The sequence below is a fragment of the Macaca nemestrina genome, chromosome 13 (genome assembly GCF_043159975.1).
Source record: "Macaca nemestrina isolate mMacNem1 chromosome 13, mMacNem.hap1, whole genome shotgun sequence".
In the NCBI taxonomy this organism is placed as follows: domain Eukaryota; kingdom Metazoa; phylum Chordata; class Mammalia; order Primates; family Cercopithecidae; genus Macaca; species Macaca nemestrina.
Genome location: NC_092137.1, coordinates 72466323 through 72481136, shown reverse-complemented (window position 1 = coordinate 72481136; position 14814 = coordinate 72466323). Strand labels below are relative to the sequence as shown.

At 39.7% G+C, this 14814-nt stretch overlaps 1 protein-coding gene and 1 long non-coding RNA gene across 7 annotated transcripts in view; one reads left to right on the top strand and one right to left on the bottom strand.

Annotated features, from left to right (window-relative positions):
* Positions 1-14814, top strand: part of LOC105465254 (exocyst complex component 6B) — a 676825-nt gene that overhangs the window by 648434 nt on the left and 13577 nt on the right. The window lies entirely within an intron of this gene.
* LOC139357895 (uncharacterized) lies at positions 536-12913 on the bottom strand. Its single transcript, XR_011611898.1, has 4 exons — positions 12857-12913; positions 11334-11449; positions 3825-3876; positions 536-673 (listed from the first exon to the last, which is right to left on the bottom strand). It is a non-coding gene; the product is annotated as an uncharacterized lncRNA (long non-coding RNA).

The window sequence follows — 14814 nt, the reverse complement described above, 5'->3', positions numbered from 1 at the left end:
TCATCTCTCATAGCAGCTCAAAGAACAAACGAACTGTGTTTTCTCGCAGCCTTCTTTCTCCTGCCTGCTGCCCTGTCAGTTGCCTCATGCCCTCTCTCTTCCTCTCTCTCTCTCTGGCAAAAGTATTATTTCAGGGATACCCTTCATGAGAAACCAGGAGCAAGGACCAGAGCAGGTTTGTCTTTCATCTGTGGACTTGCAGACTGTCTGGAAATGGGACCAGGAGCACCTCAGCTATTCCGTTGAGTTTTAGGCTTTTGCATTCTTCTAGAGCTTTAATTTCTCTCACATGACCAAATTTCTTTCCCCTTCTTTCTGGGACACCTATGCAATGTTTTCTCTTTTGTTCAGAGCTGTGAAAAGGAACTGTTTGTTTGACTGTGTGTTTCCCTTTTTTTGCCTCCCCCCACCCCAAACCCATTGCCCTCTTCCTCTCCCAAAGAAGAAGAGGAAAGCAAGGCACAATAATACTTTTGTAAATTTATGGCCACTCTGTAATGTTTAATCACAGCTACGTGACTGGGGGCTTCAGAGCAGGCGTACAAGTTCAGCGCAAGGTGAATCTTGTCTGAGATAATCTGAAAGTTCATTCAGAGGTGAGGGCAGCAGCCTTTTGCAGACGGCTGAGGTTAACAGGAGGTCACCTGCTTTTTTTTTCTTCTGGTCTTCTCCCCTTTAATGTGTAAACAAAGAGAAAATGTAACTTCCAATGAACTTGGCATATGTTGTGCTCACGCTAATCTTGGCCTGGCCAACTGTAAACAGTCCAATATCCTGTGGCTGAGCCTTTCCACCCATTCCCTGCCTTTTGGAGAATATGAAGAAACACCAACAGAAGCAGAGACTAGAGCCTTGTGGAGCCAGACCCTGGGACTCCAGAGAACCTCAAGGAGCCAGAGGGCGGGGAGCTCAGGGAGAGCTCCTGTGATATGTTCAGGGCCTTGCCACAATGGTGGCCTTCTACGATTCTTTCTCACAATCATCAGTCAGCACACATCTTTTTGAGATCCTTCTCTACTCCACCACACAGTGCTAAACACTAAGAAGAAAAAAATGGACAAGCCTTCAAGCTGCTCACAGGCTGAAAGGGGAGAGTATCTATTATCTGACCTTAGAGATAGGAGGAAGGACAGGGACTTTGCTGGTATCCAGAGAAAGCAGAAGACAACATCAAGATAGAACTCCATTGGAAGTTCCTTCCCATTGTAGGGCTGTGCTGTAGTTTCCAGCCCATTTGCAGAAAGGCCTCCAGGCCAGAGAATTCCAGAAGCTTAGAGATGCAGTGTATAATACATTGAAGGCCCACAGCCTGAGCATTAACAACTTACAGAAGAGCAGTGGCCACTTGATGATTTCTTACCAACTCTTATTTGCCATAATCTCAGTATCTTGATGGTCCAGAGCCTCTGGGCCAGTACAGATATGCATAGGGGACATACCTCTGTTGTACCTCAGCAGCTCTCTTGGGAATGTGGAAATACAATTTGTTGTCCAATATAGGGAGTAAGAATAATTGCTTAGTGAATTAAAGTATTAAATCTCGAACTAGCTTCTATAATCCCTTACTCATTTGAGGCTCATTCAGGGATTATAGACTGTTTACTCCTTTAGCCAATATAGGACCATTTTAGTTGTATGAGTTGAAATGGAAGTCTAATGGTACTGAGCAGCCAGAAAGACACAGCCTTTAGCTGTGAAATTCCCTTTGTAATGTGCTTAGTACCACTCTATGACCAGCAAATAGAAATTCCCTTGACTATTCTCAATGCTAAGTATATCACGCATACCATGGGCCCAGACATGTGTCAGGTAGAAGCACAGAAAAAAATCCTTGTCCTTAAAGAGCTTATAATCTCCCTGGGGAGGCAAGACAAAAGAAATAACTCATAATTTAAGATAGGCTATGATACTACCAATTGAAATATTGTGCCTGGGACTGATTGAAAAGGACTTCTTAAGGGTCTCTTAGAATGGGAAGGATTTAGATAGAACAAAGAGAAAAGAAGTCATTGTAAATTAGAGAACGGCAAGTGTGAAGGAGTGAAGGCAGGAATAAGTTTGCCATCTTCATTGTCATTATCATCATTATCACCAGTATTTGCTGAACATTTGTGCCAGGCACTATGCTGAATACTCTACCAAGGCAAATATTATTTTCATTTTAGAGAGAGGTTAGTAACTTGCCCAAAGGCACAAAAGTGAGAAACAATGAACGTCGTGAACTGGCCGGCTTCTAGGCAGAATGATCTGGATTTGCCTCACCACCACTCTTCAGTGTGAGTCTCAGGATTCCTAAACTCCTTACCCTCTGTCCCCGGCTCAGTGCTGTAAAATGTTTGTGCGATCCATAAAGGGGACAGGAGGTGGGAAAGTTTGGGGAATATTTAGCCGCTAAAGATATCTTCAAGTCAGGAATGTGACTTATCACCAGATGAGAAGGACTAGTCAAGGAGACCGGCTAAAACAAGATGATGGTGATTTTTCAATGTCACCTTGGTATCTACTTTGGAATGATTTTCTTGTAGACATGGGAGAGATCTCAGGTAAAAAGACAGGTTTTTTCTCCCGCAGCTTGCTCATGGTATAAACTGTGGGTGGTCCCCTCCAAATAATCACTGCTTATGATCTGGCCCTTGGTAAAGTCCTAGAGGGAACTCTGCTTCCACGGAACAAGCCACATGGATAAATGCTAATCTGGAGAATGTCTGTCTGTCCTGGGTTCACACGGAATATGGACATGATGGTTCTGGGGTTGGGAGAAGGGAATTGTAACTTGGATGAAAGCCAGGGGCTGCCATCTATATTACATTGAAGTAAAAGTCAGAACAGCTCCTGTTGTTTTAAAGTTCACAAAGGGCAGTTTTTAGTTGCTTTTTAAAAATCTCCTTGAATAATGATGATACCCTGTGGTAATGGTGTTGTTAACTGTAATAACAAGATGAAGTTTTCAAGTGCTTTCACTTACTGTATCTCCTTTCACATCCTTATTCAAGAAATTGGAGCAGGTTTTTAAAAATTCACCTGATTGAGAAACTGCCTCACAACAAGCCATATTATAGACCAGAAATGATAAATACGTAGCTCTAATGTTGGATCAAGGCTCCCATGCCATCAGAGACTAAGACCTTATTGCTCTAGCCACACAAGAAACTAGAAGATTAAGCTTGTCAATGCAGAATAAGGCAAGAAGTCTTTCCATCCTAGCATCTTTGAGAATGATACCAAGCTTTCCCATAACAAGGAGGTTTCTTTTTTCTCCTAATGTCTTCTTCCCATCCAATGCAAACACTGCTAGTGGGCACTTAGATGCATCTTGAAGAAATTCAGCAACTTATTGAAGTTCAAGAAAAATGTAAACTTGGACTCTCAATTCAATAACTTGCAACCTCACACAATAACTATGGAAGCAGAGCCTGTTCCTCTCTACCATCCCAGGTCAGCCTCATATACTTTTGAAAATCTTATAGAGACTTGCTGATCCATTCCCAAAGGCTTAGAAATGGGGATGTAACTCCCTAACATTACAATTCAGAAAAGAAATAGTTTGTGTTTATCTTAATTCTGTTCAGGGTAGGCATAGTGATGTCAGCTTTACTGTGCTTTCTTTATTCCTCTGCATGTTCTCTTCGAAGGAGAGATGAATTTCCTTTCAGTTATCTCATTAAGAGTCCTGCCTGGACTAATCATCTGAGTTTTTTCTGCCACTTTCTGTGGGATCAAATGCAGGGACTATTTAAGCTGGTTCACTAAATGCCCTGCAATTTTTTTACATCATTTCACATATATAGTGATAAAGGATGATAACCCCTTCTCACCATACTCACCTAGCATGCTGCCTGCTCCCTGGGTACAAGCAACACCGCATTCTTCTATCATCTGGAAACACAATTGTACAAATTTCCATCATGAAAGAATTGATGAATACATTGTAGTATATTTAAGTGTACTTCTACGGTGGAAAATACTATTTGGCAGTTAAATAAACTAGATTTAGATGGATCAACCTGGATGGATCTTGAAAACATAAGATTGAATGAAATAAGCAAGTTGCAGAATATTATGTATAATGTCACATATGTATACATAGTATGTATATATAGATATAGATATAAACTAAAACACAGAACATTACCATATATTATTTATCTATTAAAAGCATAAAAACATGTAGCAGATACATAACAAAATCATGATAGCAGCCTTCATCAGGAAAGTGAAGGAATGGAGAGAAGGCAGGGGGATTTCACCTTTATTTATAATGTTTTATTTTTTAAAACAAAGGGAGGATCTGAAGTAAACTGGACAAATTATTAACATTTGTTCACTGGGGTAAGATGGATTTTATATTCTCTTTTATTTTTATTTTTTAATTAAAAATGAAACTCCCTTTCCTTCTCCTTCACCTCTCTAGGCACCTGACCTGTGTACTATTCTCAATGATTTTTGTTCTCCTCCAGCTGATTAAATTGCATCATATATTAGAAAAAAAAGTGGATTCAAATCAGGGGCCTGTATTCCAACCACAGCCCCATTCATGGTAACTTTGCCATAATGAATCTTTCCAGACCTCAGTTTCCTCCTCTGCAAGATGAAATAATAGTATAGTTCTCTACAATTCCTCACAGTCTATCATTTTATCAGTCCCATTTCTGCTAAATGCTAAGAACTACTCTCTATGCCATAGCTTCACTGGCCCGGCACAGTGGCTTGTGTCTGTAATCCCAGCACTTTGGAAGGCCAAGACAGTGGGAGAATGGGGATCACTTGAGGCCAAGAGTTTGAGACCAGCTTTGGCAATATAGCAAAACCCTGTCTCTACCAAATATATATATATGTGTGTGTGTATATATATATGTGTATATATATGTGTGTGTGTGTGTATATATATATATATTTTTTAAAGAAATTAATTAGATTTAGAATCTTAGAGCTGGAAGGATAGATATCTGGTCATCAGTAAACATGAATTTTAGAAGGAATCCTGAGTTGCAAGACTACTAGTGACAAATCCAGGGCTACAATGCTGGTTTTCTCTCTTCTATTCCAGAAGTCTAAAAATCTCTCAAGCCGGGTGCAGTGGCTCATGCTTGTAATCCCAGCACTTTGGGAGGCCAAGGCGAGCGAATCACCTGAGGTCAGGAGTTCAAGACCAACCTGACCAACATGGTGAAACCCCATTTCTACTACAAATACAAAAATTATCAGGGCGTGGTGGCACATGCTTGTAATCCCAGCTACTTGGGAGGCTGAGGCAGGAGAATCACTTGAACCTGGGAAGTGGAGGTTGCAGTGAGCCGAGATCGTGCCATTGCACTCCGGTCTAGGTGACAAGAGTGAAACTCTGTCTCAAAATAAAAATAAAAACCTCTCAAAAGCCGAAAGAATATGTCTGAAGCTACCAAAGGAAAGCAGGATGACTAAAGGTATATTTGCTAACCAAAAGACAAATAATATGGAACAAACTGAAAGGTCTGGGGTTTCAGGATGTTTTGAAAATGCCAGGCAGAATTCAGGCAAAAACTGTTTCATATAGGATGCTTGACCCCTTAGATGAGAATTCTGAGAAGTAATATTGTGACAATTTCTGGCATGAGGACAGAAAGGAGATTGTGATAGAAAAGGAAGGGTATTCATGGTGATGGGGAGTGGTGGTGGAGAGGAAGCTATTTGTCCTACTAAGATTTAAGTAATTCAAAACTTCACTGTTTCTTTGAGCATTAACTGTTCTTGGTCATTGGAACCTGCCACAGACCCTTAGCTAGCCTTACCCTCTGCCTATAAAAATTCACAGTGAGCAAAGACAAAGAGAAAAATTAAGATGTATCTCTTCACTTCCCCCAGCCTCCCAAATACAAGCACGTATTTCCGAATAGTCTTCAGCAAGTTTTGCTTCTTAGACTTGGCCAAGATTTTTAGCAAGCACTTACCTACTGGGCCTGCTTGTATGTATTGCCTTTGAGGATCTTGGAATTGAGTGTGGTGCTGAACTGTAAGGTAACCTTACCCTTTAAGTCAGCTGCCTAATAAAATCACCTTGAAAATCTAAATAGAATTTTCAATCTTCTGTGTTGAGTGGCTCAATATTACAGCCTAGTGGTTGTCAGAAATCACAGTGACTCACTAGCCAGCTCTGGTTGGGACTCTGTTCTTTAGTCTGATATTCACACTTGTAGCACCACTCTCTCTTCATGTGGTTCCCTTAGTGAATTCTGTTGCTTCCTGGAATCTCATTGAGTTTCTGCTCTGCTCTTCTTGGAGGTTCTTTCCAGCTTTAAACTTGTAGCCCATGAATAAAGGCTAGAAAAGCCAGGCAATGATTCAACCAGCCCTTGTCACACAGTCAGAGTTGCCTCATACCAGGATTTAAGTATGGTCCCCACTTTGGACTTTCCTGGCCCAAGAACCCCAGATTTGTAGTAATCTGATTTCAGTGTTGTTTCCTGTTAAATTGTGTAAGTACTGGCATAGCTTAAGCAAAAGACACATATGAAAGAACTCAAAGACGTGTTGGTTCATCTGCTTTTGTTTGGAATGAGAACAGTTATGGGGAACAGTGGAGACCTGAGCTCTTGGCATAGTAGAAGGATGTTAAAGAGACTTAACCTCAAATCTAGTAGCTTTGGACTTAAAAAGACTTAAATTCATGTCTAAGGCCTGCTATTTACTGCTTTCTTTGTACTTACTACTTACTTTGTACTTACTACTACTTTGCTATTTATTTACTTTCTTATTCACATCTAGAAAAATAATAACCTATCTCACAGAATTATGTAAAGGATCTAATAACATTATCTAAGTTAAACATATGTCACTTAGCCAACACTTGGTTCTCAATAAATATCTATAAATTTCTTTTTTCTCTGCCTTATAATTTTACTTGGCCTGATCTGAAAACTCTTTTTCAAACTGGACCCAGCTAGTAGAGAAAGGGGAAAAGGAGGAGGCAGCCTGCTCTGTGAGAGAGCAGGCCCTGAATGCTTTGTTGGTTTTCCTTGGAGGCAAGAGTTCTTTTGGGATCTGTTCTGAAGGCCATTGGTTTAGCTCATGTGAAAACATGGTGTTCTAAGCCTTGACAACACTGGCTTGAACCTGAAATATGTTTCTCTTCATTTTGGCCCTATTTCCTCTTTGTGGGACATATATGTCAACTCAGCTGGTGGATAAAAGTTAAGACTGATAATGACCCTAATTAATGTGGTATACCCTGCCAATGAGAGAAAGCTCTGGGAATGTGAGAGGCATGTAGATCATGGGGCAATATCCAACATTCTCCTCTTTGGTCTGCCTTGTGTCCTATCCAGCTTCAAAACCCTATACAAAAGTTTCAGACTGATGGCCCAATGAGTGATCAGCATAATGTTTTTAAAACATCTAAATGTGAATGCCTTTAGGAGGATTATGTACTTTTGTATAGGTTTTCCTATACAAAAGTACATAATCTTTATGTAACCTTTATGGAAAACTTTTGTATAGGTTGTATAGGTTTTCCATAGCCCCCACTACTCACTATCATATTTCACCTGCCTGATTCATTCATTTGTATTGTGCGCCTGGTCTCTAAAGGCAACTGATTTTGAAAAACCTGCTTTGTGATCATGTTTTAGTCTTCCCTGTCTCCTCCAACATTCAGTTAGCCTTCAAATCCTTCAGTCAGAACTGAGACAGTGGCCATCCGTTCCTCTGTCACCCTGTTGTTGCCATCCCAATCCTGATCCTTATTGTCTCAGATCTTCCTGACTAGAAATTTTCTCCTCTAGTCCATCTTGTATGCTACTACCAAATTTATCCCACTAAATAAATTGCTACTGAAATGTTACCACTCCCCGTGGAATGTAGATTATTTTTAAGTCCTTAGACTGAGAGTCAGTACTCCAGTACTCTGCATAGTCTAATCCCACCTATTTCCTCTTCAGCCTCTTCACTGCTGTTCCTTTATATGCCCTCTGCTTTCATCCAACTAGCCCTTGACAGAGGCCCAAAAGGGAATGGAGGAAAAGATCAGGCTTGGGAGTCAGATTGTCATGGGTCCAAGTCCTGACTCTGTCACTTACTGCATATGTTCCTTTTGGCCCATTCTTTTAACCTTTTTGGGATTTCTTTTTTTTATCTATAAAATGGAGGTACCTGCCTCTTCTGCTGTTGATTTTCCTGGGGATTAAATGAAATGGATAAGTAGGATACCTAGCCCAATATGGCACATAATAGGTATTCAAGAAATGTCTATTTTCTTCCCTTGAATATATCTCAGCTACTTCTGTTTCTGCTCCTTTGCTTCCACTAGTCTCTTTGCTTGAAATTCCCTTCATTCTCTTCTGTTTATCTAAATCATGCCCAACTTTTTGGCAGACTGGAACTTAAAACATTTTGGGCCTGATTTTCCCTTGATCTGAATGCATATGGTACTCGATGCCTGGGGCCCTCCTTTGACCCTCAAGGATGGACAGCATGCTGGTGAACACTTTTTATCTATTTATTTAATCCCACTTATGTCCAAAGTAGACTTGAAGTGGCTCGTTAAATTTTTACATAAAAACTAATTAGTAAATAGAATTGAAAGGAGGAAAATAAATTTAATGAAAAAGGAAATAGCAAATATACCACCACTATGGGTCTGAAACTATAGTCTTCCTGGGAACTAGTGTTTACCTAACAAAATGTTTGGGAGGCAGAACCCTTCTGAAATTTGAAGTTTATGGATGGAAAACAAATGAACAAAAAGCATCCCTTGGTGGTCAAGAACCATAACTTATCTAATGCTTCTTTGCTGAATCTATTGATTAGTTTCAAAATTTGGCAATGAAATTCTGAGTTGCAATTTTATTCAGTCTCTAGCCTTCAAATTCAAGTGAACGAAATTGATTTTAAATGCATATCTAGTTGAGCTAAAGATCTTAAGAAGTTAATTTTTCTAGTGCTGAGTCTTTCTACCAGACTCAAGCATATTTCAAAGGCCATGGAGAGCCTAGCTTATTCTAAATTTACCCAGGGTGTAAGGACATTACCTGCTTTGCCATCCCTTAATGTTAGGTATTTTTTCTTCTGCCTATCATAGGATGCCTGGGTTGTAATTTGTAATAATGACTTATATAAGGCAAGATGTAATTTTCTACAACTATGTTTCTTAATTTATCCATTTATAAAAAAGAACTTGAATCATTTTCATTATGAATTTGCAGTAGTTTTCCCTGCAGGTTATTACCCAATGTCTCCAAAGTTTTTTGATTGAAAATCTACTGTTGGTAAAAGACATTTTAAGAGCTTCCCCCTAATATAGTTGTATGTATAAAAATTTACTAATAAATTATAATTAGACATTGAGTAGCTGCAAAAGGTTATTCCCATGTATAACTTTCTTCCCACTGCAGTTTAACAGACAGAACATTATCATTACCTTTGAAAGTCTGCTTGTACACACACACATACTAATATTAATAATTCAAAGCATAATATATACTTAGGTTAAGTTCATTTTTCATAATAATGAATACAAATAATATAAATAGCTTTTTGATCATTTCAGATCTGGGGGACTGACTTATCAAATCTGATTAGCTTATTACTATTATTATTTTATAATGTGGCTGATAAAGAGCTTGTATTATGATTAGGAGATTTTTGAGCTCTGCCATTTTCTTGATATTTGCTTACGCTTACATTGTTAATATTATCTTCACTGTGTGTTCTCTTTGCAGGGATTCTTTTTAAGGCCTTTAGTCATTTTGTCCAGAGAGGAAGGGTTAACAACTCAATCATAGAGTCCCTAATTCACCCACCCAGGAACCTTTAACAAGTCACACTATACTGAAAGAAAATAAACACTGGCCCATGGCTCCTACCTTCTTCTCCTACAACATCTGTGGCAGCAATTCCATTCAAAATTCACATCTGCCTGCTTCTACCACCCCAACAAGTGACAACTCAGTCAGCCCATGACTGGGGCCTGCCATCCTCCCCTTGAACATGTATGTGTACATGATTATTATCAGCCCGTGTGATAATAGGCTTTCCTACTGCTCCCTGCAGCAGGACAGATGCTGTCATCAGTGAGAAATGGCCCTACAGGACAGTCTCTGACTCAAAGGAATGCTTGGTGTTGGCATTTTTATTTGGGAATCTTCCCGTAGGCACCAGCTGGTAACAACAGGAGAACCTGAAGCTTCCCTGTCTTTCTTTTTTTCTCTTTACCAAGAGAGAAAAGGTGAAAAGTTTAGACAGAAAACCTATAAACCCACATTTATGAGGCAAATAAATATTTCTCAGGGTGATGTTCCCTTTCAGAGGAAGCTGCTGATAGGCAATTGGTCACTGATAAAGAACTGAATGAAGCTTCTATCCACCTGGAGCTGGGCTGCAGGGAAAGCAGGGAGCTGCACAGCCACTCTTTGTGCCTTCCTCTACCTCTTTGTCTGCCCTCACTCCGCTAGGTAAAAGAAGAGGAGGTCAGACGTAGGGCCAGGAACCAGCCTATTACTGGCCGTTGTTGCAAAGCTCAAGTATAAGCTTGACCCCCTTAATGTACAGAAATCAGAAAAACTTGGAACCTCTCCCTACCACAGTTCCATAGCCTATGGAAAATCCAAAGGCCCCCTCCAGATTTCTGTGAATCCGTAGACACCTCCAGTCTTCTTGCTTCCTGCACTCCCAGTTCCATAGTGCAGTTGTGCAGCTTTCTAGGTGTGAAACAGCTTCTGCTCTGAGTTTCACACAAACACATAAACACATACACACACACACAGAAAGAGAGAGAGAGAAATCGTTCACCCAGCAATTGGGAGCAGAGTGGATTTGTCTAAAGACCAGGATTGAGGCGTTGGGTTTGTAAAGAAGATTGATTGTGTCATGAGCTGCACAGCAAACAGTTTTGAAAAGTCACTTATTAGATTCCCTCTCCAAAGTTGTCTGGAACCACAATACCATGAAGAATTTTCTTCTTATCCCTTCTCACACGTTAGTTAAATCTCCTGTCTTCACATTCTGCCTCTCAAGAACCAGAATACCAAATTGCTTCTACCTTCTCTACTAGATGTCTTGGCACCTTGGGAGTCTTACCAAGCAGGGTATTTCCCCCAAACATGTTTTTCTCCCATGAAATAATTTTTATGCCAGTTGTTAGGATGATGAATTTTATGCCATCTCATTACAATGGGAAGGGTCTCCCTAAAGACATTTTTTTCTTCTTTCTTTACTAGGTATTAAATGTCTTACATCTGAGAGAATTTCAGAGCACACTGCCCTCCCTGCCTTGGATCTACAGGCAAACTTTTTCTACAAAAGACTGGATGGTGGATATTTTAAGCTTCCCATGTCATATGGTTTCTGTCACAACTACTTACCTCAGTTATTATAGCATAAAAGCAGCATAGATGATTATGTAAATCAATGAACATGGCTATGTTTCAACAAAACTTTATTTACAACAAGTAGTGACTATAGTTTTCCATCTTCTAATCTAGAAAAAAGCAGGTAGCAGCAGTGATGAGAATAAGCAGAGAAGTCTCTAGGCTAAAATCTATCTCCTTAGCTTAGTATATGAGGCCTCATTTGTCTTGGTTATTCCCAAAGCACTCCTGAGAGATCTAGCCATGTCAGATTCCTTGCTTGACACCTCCACCCCACCCTTCAGTCACCACCGACCTGGCTCAGGCTTAGATGCCCTGCTTTTGAACTTTCTTTATAACCTGTTAGAGTACCTGTTAGGGTATTCACATCATTCTGTATCAATTTATTTACCAGACTGATTTCCTCAAGACTGGAGATAACATCTTAACATCATTTCATATGCAGTATCTAGAAAAGTGACTGAGACATTGTTGGTACTCAATTTATGTTTGTTGAAATAAGCCCTGCTTTCCATTTTCTACATTTGCCCAGATTTCTGTGTCAGGAAGTGCTCCTGAGGAGACTCAGGATGCCCTTCTTTGAATCACAGAGGCCTAGCACCAGAGACAAGGAGTTGGAGGAAATCTTGGGCAATAAACACAAATGGGTCATTGGTCAATTCTGTGCTTTTTAGTAGACTTTACAATTGTTCTCTTAATCTGCTCTCAGCTGCTGATAGAAGCTATTATGATTCCACATCTGAACCAGAGAAACAGATTTGGTGTCATGCTTGGGGTCACACTATCAGTCAGAGGACCCTCAGCCTCGGGGCTCTTTTGCTGTGCTCTACTGCCTCCAAAAAAAAAGGCAGATGTGGATCAGTGATTATGAAAATAATTTATAATGATGTAATTAGTTTCATTCTGTCAGAGACAGGGAGTGGGCAAATGAAGCTTCTCCGGGGTTAGTGTTCTGTATGTTAGTGAAAGTGGGCTGCACTTTATACAGCAGCCATGTTCTGAAGAGGTAGAACTTTTAGAATTTTTTTTGGATTATATGTTAAGTGTCCCAGAAAAGCATGTTATTTGAAACCATTTTGTAGTCTATCTTGTTTAACATGAAGAATTCTTCTGGAATGTATATCAAGTGCAAATTCAGGTTTTCCTGCATCAAGTTTACTTCAAGGACACACCTGCTTTGGGAGTGCAGTTCTCTACAGGACTCAGCGTTCCTGTTCAAGTGAAAACATGTAAAAAAAATCACCCCTGAGGAAGAGGGGTGTGGCCACTGTCAGTGTGTCTTAGCATCTGTGTCTGTCTGCATGCCTACCTTAGCTCATACTATGCTTTGCTCCCCATGGAATCCTTGCAGGTTTTCTGGAAAGAGGAGGCTTTCTCTAACATGAGGTAGGCCCCATGTTGCCTACTAAGACCCAACCCACATGTCACCAAACATCTGCTGTGTTTCCAGTCACTAATCATAGGTGTCTTCCATTGGAACCTTAAATTCACATGTCTGGGACTGGATTCCCACTCACCTGTCATAGGTATCATCTCTCCTGTTTGATGCTTTCTTCTTCCTTATACAACTTTTCTTCTAGTGCTGGGCAAGAGCAGCCTAGGTTTGGTCCATTTGGAATGTTTGATATGAGAAGCACAAAGTATAAGTCTCTCCCACCATCTAGCCAATATCGTTGCTACAAAATGTTAGCTGACCTATTTAATTCCATTTTCCATGTCTTTGCTGACTACCTGCTGAGAATCTAGCCCATATAATAGTCTGCTATTGAGGAGTCAGAAGGAGAAAACATAATCCCCATCCTTGGGGAGCTCCTGTCTACATGGGAGATGAGGCTTATATGCCAAGAATTGGCAGTGAAGTTAGGGTACATCCAACAATTCTCTTCACTCATGAATAGACATGATATGAATTGGTTTGGTAACAGACAGTCCAGGAGGAGAAACAAGCAGGCCGTTCTCTACCAGCCTCCGCATTTCTATTTTCTGAGTTTTTTTTGGGTAATCCTTTCTGCCAAAGAAAACTCAAGTACCCCCAGGATGGTTTGCTTGTATATTGCCTGTAATTTTTACTTGATGATTTCTTTCTAGTCCTTTAGCCATGAGCAGCTCATCCATCTGAATTATTTCTAGACTTGCTGCCAGAGACATGTATATTTGTGTACACTAACAAAGATCAACCGAGTCCTGCTTTATCCTAATAATAATCACATTCCTAAGGTCCTTCTTGGAACTTTGCATTTGTTCTACTATTATAATGCTGCCTATTCTCTGTCCAGTTAACTCACTGTATGGCCTTGGACTAGTTTTCACTTTGACTTGTTTGGATTTTTCTAGTCTTTCCCAGCTACTGTTGTAAAAAAGAAAGTCTGTTCAGAAATTTGGCATAGTCTCAGATGAGTATCTAACTCAGACAGAATCAATCAGGATTAAAAAATCAAAACAAAACAAAACAACAACAACAACAAACCAGCTGTGGCATCTTGGGGGGTGTGAGCCAACAAACCATCTCCACCACTTGTCTACTTTGTGATTTTTAGCAAGTTGCTTATGCTTTCTAGTTCTTGGTCCTCTCCACTCTCCCCACCCTCCATGAAATCAAAATTATAATTTGAGTCTTACTAAGCCCAGGGAATTTTCTAAAAAAACAAGGAAATATACCAGAGGGAGCTTTAGAACTTTGCCAAAGCCCTAGTTAAGAGTCACACAGATAAAAGTTATATAGGAAGAAAAAAAAGTATCCTATCATAGTGGCCTGTTTAATATATAACCTGATTAAAAATGTCTCCCCTTGTCATATCCTTTTCCACTTACATGCATTTTTGTATAATAACCAGTAATCACATAATTTACCATTTTAATTAACCTATATAGCTTATAAAGTATTACATCAACTACTACACTAGTTTAGTTCCCCTGTTCTATTAAATACCACAAATAGATAACTCTGTGTTTGAAATCAAAGCATCGTTAATGATGGGTTGAGTTTGCGTTTGATTGAATTAGCCTTAACATTTATCAGAATTTCCTACTCTAAAAATCTAGCACTCTCCTGTTCTACCAAGTTAACATGAAATGCTCCAAAATGTAATGTTTGGTCTGTCCCTTGAAAATGACTTTGCTTACCTAGTTTACAAAAACAGCATTTTCATGAATACATCAAGAATATAATCATTAATGAGGAATGAGCTTCTAGGGAGTGAGTTCTGAGATATGCCATTACATGACAAAACAAAGTGTAAAAGAGTAGCTATGATATGCTACCCTTCAAGAGAGAAAGAGGAAGATATAAGAAAATATATGTGTGTCTGCTCATTGGCGTAAAATAAATAAAAGAAGGACAAACCAGAAACTAGATTGGTTATCTACAGGAATGGATAGGAAAGATATAGAAGAAAGTGGGGAGAATGGGAACAGGCTGGAATGAGGAGGGAGTAATACTTCTCTGAGAACATTTTTTATATTGCTGTTACTCTCA